This window comes from Sus scrofa, chromosome 3 (genome assembly GCF_054392235.1).
Source record: "Sus scrofa isolate SSC_HxYL_T2T_F1_AM1 chromosome 3, Sscrofa_HxYL_maternal_Yorkshire_Landrace_v2.0, whole genome shotgun sequence".
Lineage (NCBI taxonomy): Eukaryota > Metazoa > Chordata > Mammalia > Artiodactyla > Suidae > Sus > Sus scrofa.
In genome coordinates, this window is record NC_139385.1 from 123,033,360 (window position 1) to 123,040,664 (window position 7,305).

Consider the following 7,305-nt stretch of genomic DNA (forward strand, 5'->3'; position numbering starts at 1 on the left):
AGCAGAGGTGTGTTACATGAGGGAGGGAGGCGGGCCCTGGGAGGAGCTTTCCTTATATTTGCAGGTCAAGGTCTTCACATCAAAGAAAACTGCAGCAAGGCAAGACTTGAATGTGACCTTCTCAAGCCACCCTGGGTACCCGTTTAAAATGAAGGCTGCACTACATCTTTAGCAGTAGATTATATATAAGAAACCAACCAGAAGCAAATAGTTCATAAACCTGTTAAGCCTTTTTTGTGTGTTTTGGTTTTTTTAATGTATTGAACAACAAAAGGTGTTGGTGTTGGCCTGCCATTTAACTTACTTCCTAATACAATCCCTGGGCCCCAGAACCCACAGCGGCAGGAAGCAGATTGCAAACACTCTGAGGCTCCCAGGGGCCCACTCGCCAATGCCCATTTCAAGAGTAGCCGTGGGGGATAATGGACCAGGAAGAACCTCCCAGAAGAAAAAGCCCAGAGACACAGATATTGGACAAAAGAATTCTGCATAGAGAGCAGAAGAGGGCTGCTGGATGGGCTAACCAAGAATTGTCCTCCACTGCTGGGGAGAGGGTTCCTGCCCCCTCCTGCCTGTCAGTATTTGATCACTGCTCAAGACCAGGGCCAGATGTGTTCGCATGCTTCCTTTCTCTGCACAGGAGCCTTCCCTGCAGGTATCCTTTCCTACTCCACCTGGCAGAGTAAGTATGGGGTGGAGTGTTTTCATTTGTATGTGTTCAGACCATGTAGAGCTTCACCTGAAGCCCATGTAGAGGGCTGCCCCTGTTCTGATGATCCTGGGCCCTTGATCTGCCTGAGGCTTTGGGGCTGTCTCCCCTGGGGAGAAAAGGCAGTATTTGATGAGAAGAGGGAAGCACATGAATTTGGGGATGGCCAAAGGGCAGATTAAGGCAGAAACTGCTGGTTCGTTACTCCAGTATCCATTCTTCCCTTCTTCTAACACAGCCCCTAGTTTTCTTTATGGCTACGCTGTATATTCCTAAGGCTGTATTTTGTTTGTTTGTTTGTTTTTTGCCATTTCTTGGGCCGTTCCCGCGGAATATGGAGATTCCCAGGCTAGGGGTCGAATCAGAGCTGTAGCTGCTGGCCTATGCCATAGCCACAGCAATGTGGGATCCGAGCCGTGTCTGCAACCTACACCACAGCTCAGGGCAATGCTGGATGCTTAACCCACTGAGCAAGGCCAGGGAGGATCGAACCCCCAACCTCATGGTTCCTAGTCGGATTCGTTAACCACTGAGCCACAACAGGAACTCCCCTAAGGCTGTATTTAAGATTACATTTCTCAGACTCCCTTGCATCTAGCTCTGACCATGGGTATAAGTTCTAGCTGATAAAATATAAATGGAAGTGTCATAAGGCTTTGCAGGGAAGTCTCTTAAAAGAGAAGGAATTGGAATAAAAGGGGAAAGGACGCCCTCTCCCACTCTGCCACATTGCTTCTTGGAAAGCAAATGTGGTGACTAGGAGTTGCTGGAATGTGGACCATGGAAATTAGGGCCTTATCTTTGGAATGGACAAGGAAGAAAAGCTAGAGGATCCTGGCCCCTGACAACTTCACGAAACCACCAGGCCAGACCTCAACCTCTGGCTCCAGACTTTTACAGGAGAGCATAAAACTCTGGATGTTCAAGGTTCTGTTGATTTCATGTTCTGTCACCAGCAGCTGCATATAATCCTAACTGATACCCCTCTATGACTGGCTTTGAGTGGGAGACTTACATAATCAGTTTGGTGGTTGGGTCCCGGAACCTGTGGGCTGAGAAACACACAAAAACACAAAATCATTTTGGTGCTCTGGCTGCAGAGTAGGGATTGAAGGTGATGGTAGTTGTCCGGGCGAGGATGAGAGGGGCCTGTACGGGGATGGTGACAGGAGGGCTGAACAGAACCGTCAGATCTGAAACATATTTAGGAAGTGAGACAGGAGTTGGTGGTGGCGAGGGAGAGATGAGAGTCAAGGGCAGGAAGAGGGAAGCCAGAGAAAATGGCATTCCGAAGAAGGAGCGATGGAGTTCCCATCATGGCTCAGTGGTTAACGAATCCAACGAGGAACCATGAGGTTGCAGGTTTGATCCCTGGCCTTGCTCAGTGGGTTGAGGATCTGGCGTTGCCGTGAGCTGTGGTGTAGGTTGCAGACATGGCTCGGATCCCGAGTTGCTGTGGCTGTGGCTGTGGCCAGTGGCCACAGCTCCAATTCGACCCCTAGCCTGGGAACCTCCATATGCTGTGGGAGTGGCCCAAGAAACGGCAAAAAGACAAAAAAAAAAGAAGGAGCAATCAGCCGAGCCCACGAGTCCAGGGAGATGCAGGCTGAGATGTGTCTGTAGGATTTGGTCACACGGAAGTAGCCTCAGGGCAGGAGAGGGGGCAGCAGACTCACGAGGGTTGAGGGAAGAGTGGGAGGTGAGGAAGTGGGCACAGTGAGGAAGCCTCTGAAGCTGAAAAGGGGGGGGGCAGGCTCAAGGGAGGGCTCTTATCATTTCTAAGATGGGGAGGCTTGATCTCATTTAATGCTGGTGGGAAGGGCCCTGAGCGAGACAGAGGTCAATGGTGGGAGTGAGGAAAGGAGGAAGCTGCTCACAGAGGGTCCCCGAGAAAGAAAGGGGAAGAATGAGGTTTGGGGAGCAGGGGGGGCCCTCCTCTGTTAAAGCAGGTGGAGGAGGACAGGCAAGAGACACGTTGGCTCTCTCCTGGGCTGTGGGAAAGGCCTCCTCACAGACCCCCTGCCCCAACCCCCAAGCCTGCACATCTGCGGCATTCGTCTTCCTGGAGTGGGATGGTGTCACCTGCTCCCCACCCCCAGGCATAACCCCTCTGCAGCTCCCAACACCTCCAAACAACACTCCCACTTCTACTGATTTTTGGGGTCTCAGTGTATATGCACTAGTTCTGGGAAGCTCCCCAGGTAGGGAAAGGCCCAGTGATACCTGCACCCGTGACGCCTAAGAGGTCGTCTTTGAGACACACAGTGAACTGGTCATTTCTTGGTTGTACCTCGATTTGACAACGGCAGGGGTATGTGTGTGTATGTGTGTACATGAGTGTGCACACATGTGTGTGCTTCCTTATTGCCCCTATATGCCCAGACCAGAGGACAGGGCCTGGCACAAAGAGATACTACGCTGGGCTGAATGACGGACGGAGGAAGACTCAAGCCTGTTACTGAGGACCTCACGATCTCAGGTTAAATGTTCAGCATCCCCTAAATCAGCCCATGCTCCTAATGTTAGTGACTCCTTCCTGTTCCCCAAAGCTGCCTCACGCTTTCCTACCACACCGGGTCTTCGTTCAGACTGGCCCCTGTGCCGGGCACGCCTGCCCTCCACGCCATCCTGGGCAGGCGCCCACTCCTCCTTCTGGCCGAGGGCCCCTCCCACGGCGGAATCTTCTCTGAGACCCCACGTGGCACAGGCCAGGCCACTTCACATCTTCCATCATGAATGGAAAGTCTGTCTTCCCCGGCCCTTCGCTCCTGTCAGATTGTCACCTCCTTAGGAGGCTGATCTAGCTTGTAGTTCATTGATATTTCAAATGAAAACATTGGCCTGTGAAGCAGAGACACCTTACACAACCCTCACATAAACAGCATCTTAGATAACTGTGCCCCCAGTGGTGCGTCACGATGTCATGCACTTAGTAGGGCCACAAAAAATATTTTTGAATGACTATTTTCTCCCTCATACCTGGAAGACTATGATGGTGACAACCTCCATCTACACATTCATTTTGAAAATTAATTTTGTTTTCCAGCTGTACCCACAGCATATGGAAGTTCCGAGGCTAGGGGTCAAATCAGAGCTGCAGCTGATGCCTACACCACAGCCCCAGCAACACTAGGTCCATGCCGTATCTGGGACCTAGACCACAGCTCACGGCAGTGCTGGATCCTGAACCCACTGGGCGAGGCCAGGGATCGAACCCGCATCCTCATGGATACTGGTCAGATTCTTAAGCAGCTAAGACACAACAGGAACACCATCATTTTGACCGTTAATTTCAATGTGATTCTCCTCTGCTTTCAACACAAGAAAAGTGTTTTTACCCATGAACAAAGTTTTCAGATTTATTTCATCTTTACTTGAGCAACAAACACACGCCTTATGCAGCAAATCAAGGTAGTGACTGTATCTGCCAGTGTGTCAGACACGCCACTGCCGAAGAGAACAGGAATTTCTCCTGGAGCTGATAATTTCCAACACATTCAGCAACACTTGCCTCTTGGGCTTCTGAACAAGAGCACGTATATAAAGTCTACCAAGCACTAAAATAAGGAGGAAACGACATTGCTATGCATAGCTATTATTTTTCATGCTCGTGTGTCTTGATTGGTTTTTAGTTCAGCAAATTGAGCCATTGAGATTCTCAAAAATACGACCTAAATATCAATCCACAGAGACAAGAAGCAGAGTGATGGTTGCCGGGCACTGGAGGCGGAGGCGGAGGCGGAGGCAGAGGCGGGGTGGAGGGTGGGGGATGGGAAGGGACCGTGTAACGTGGGGTCATGGTTTCCACGGGTTCCAAATGTTTAGGAACTAGATAGACATGGTGATCGCACACTAGGAAGGTACAAAACGCCACTAAATTCTTCACTTTAAAATGGCTACTTTTACGTTATGTGAATTGCATATCACCAGATCATACTGAATAATTTCTAAATGTCCTGCAAGGCAAGGCAGGACTATATTCTAGAGCAGCGCCCGAGCCAAGGTCCTACAGCCCCCTATACCTCACCCTTGGATAAGGTCCCCCATGCAGAAGCAGGGCCATGTCCTCAGAGGGTCCTCTGAGACACTCTGCTGAGCATCATTCCAAACCAGCCCGAACATGTGTGTTTTGGTGTGTTATCCATTGGCTGACACGAGGACTTCCTACGTGTTCATTTTGATTAAGGACTTTCTAGTTCCAGAGGTGGAGCCTGAAGCAGGCTTTAGTGTTTTCCTTTAAACCAGTGGAACTTTCCAGAGACCACACTTGCAGAGCAGGGATGGCCACCCGCCCCCGCCCCCTGCTTCGCTGGGGAGTTACAGGCTCCAGTCTCTCTCCTCTGCAAGCAGGTCCCACAGAGGCAAAGGCTGGCTGTAAAGGAGGGTGGATGGACTTGTCCCAACAGTTCACGGTTTCTCAGGAAACAGGTCTTCTGCTGTCTTGTCAGGGGAGGAACAGACTTTGACAGGGAGAACAAGGGCAGGTGCGTGGCTGGCCAAGAGGGGAGGCTGGCGGTGGGGTCTGCCCCCTGTGGGCCTGGCAGGGGCCCTGGGCCCGCAGGGGACTGGGCTGCCCACGTGCAAATACCCATCCATCCTTTAAACACATAGGACCGAAAGGGAAATTACACCCTCCCGTTTCAAACATGGCCCTGGCGTCCAGAGCCCAGGGACTGTGCTAGCATCAAGCTGCATCAGTCAACTTTATAACCAAGTTTCCTCCTTCATGTATTTATTTTTTAGCACTTCATACTGTTTCCTATGCCTTTACACACGTCGTCTCGTTCAGCAGCCCAAGAGACAAACATTGCTGACCGCCTTGGAAAATACCAGCTCCAGGAGAAATTCCTTTTCCCTTACTCAGCCGCGGTCCAGGGAACAAAGGAAGCCCAGTGACCCAGTTGTGTTCACTTGGGAAACTCTAGGTCCAGCAAGAGCGGATCATCCCTGGAATCCCTCACCAAGACATCTTTCCCAAAGGAGAGAATCCTCCTTAATCTCTTAAACTCCAACTTTGCTGGAAATGTAATCCATAGAGTTTACCATCCACCCTGCCCTGGTTTGGACCAGGGCAGCCTCGATTCGGCAGGGATTGCAACATTCCGCGACAGACACTTAAGACCCAACGGGGGTGGCTCCGTATTGCTTTTCTCAAAGACAAAAAAGCAGTCTGAATGCCTTTAAGGCATTTACAGCTGCGCAAAGAGGCAGGATTGCTTCTGACTCCAGCTAAGAAGCACCTGGCATTCATCACCCTCTCCAATTGCCATGTGGGTGAAGAGGTGCAGAGGTAAGCAAACCCGGAAGACTTCGAGGTGTTTCCAGAAGACAGAAAGTGCTGGGGAAGGCCCAAGCTTGAGAGGCAAGCAGAGACACATGCTCCTCTCTGGACAGCGCGATCCTGAAAGCCCGCAGAACCCAACGCAAACCTTCCCAGCATCGGCCCCCTCGACGCTTATGCCGCAGAGACACCGCAGAAAACCCAGTACCACTGAGACACCCCAGACTCTTTCTGTGCTGTCTACTCAGGCAGGTCACTGGGAGACCCCCTTCCCTTAGACCCCAGACCTTCCCAAAAGGGACCGGAGGAGAAATGGGAGTCCTCCTGATGCGGATGCTCTTTCTCCACCACTGGTACCCTCCCAGCTCCGGGAAGAAACCTAAGGCTCTAAGAGATTGAATGGCCATCAAGTAGTAGGAGCAGGCCTAGGGGGTCACAGCCCCTGTGACTCACGTTCCAGTGCTCTTGGGTCCTCCAGGGAACGAGGCCTGTACCTTGAGCTCATCTTTGGCAGACTAGGAGTGGGCGGTGTCATTTCAGGGCCTGAGTCTCAGGCAGCCGCTGGGCGCCGGCAGCACTGACTGCTAACAGGTGTACCTGCTTCCCGCTTCCACCGCGGAGAAACATCCCCCGGAACAGAGGCTCCCCGTTTACCCCACGTTTCCCGGTCTACGGGGCAGCGGGTCTGGCTGACACTTGTCAGTGTTCCACGGCAACAACCTGTGTCTACTCAAAAGAAGAATCCAGAGATGCGATCATCTCACTTATTTGAATGCCTTGCTTATTTTCAGAGGCTTTTCCTGCACCGGACCTCCAGTGACCACCTGAACCATCTGAGTGATACTTTTAATTGTTTTTTTCTGAGCGATACATTTAATTTTTTTTTCTTTTGGGGGCTGCACCCGCGGCACATGGAGGTTCCCAGGCTAGGGGGTCAAATCAGAGCTGTAGCTGCCGAGCTACGCCAGAGCCACAGCAACGCAGGATCCAAGCCGTGTCTGCAACCTATACCACAGCTCACAGCATCGCCAGATCCTTAACTCACTGAGCAAGGCCAGGGATCAAACCTGTGGCCTCATGGATGCTAGTCAGATTCATTAACCATTGAGCCACGACGGGAACTCTGAAAAAAAATTTTTTTTCTTAAGCTTCTTGGGTTTCCAGAGTCAAACTTGTTGAAACAAAATACAAAATGCCCCCACGAAGGGACAGCACCATGAGCCCTTGGTGGCTCACCCTTGGCAGTACTTGGCAGCTAGCTGAGAATCAGGCCCTGAGAAGTGGGAAAAGGGGCTGGGAGGAGTTGGTGAGGTCA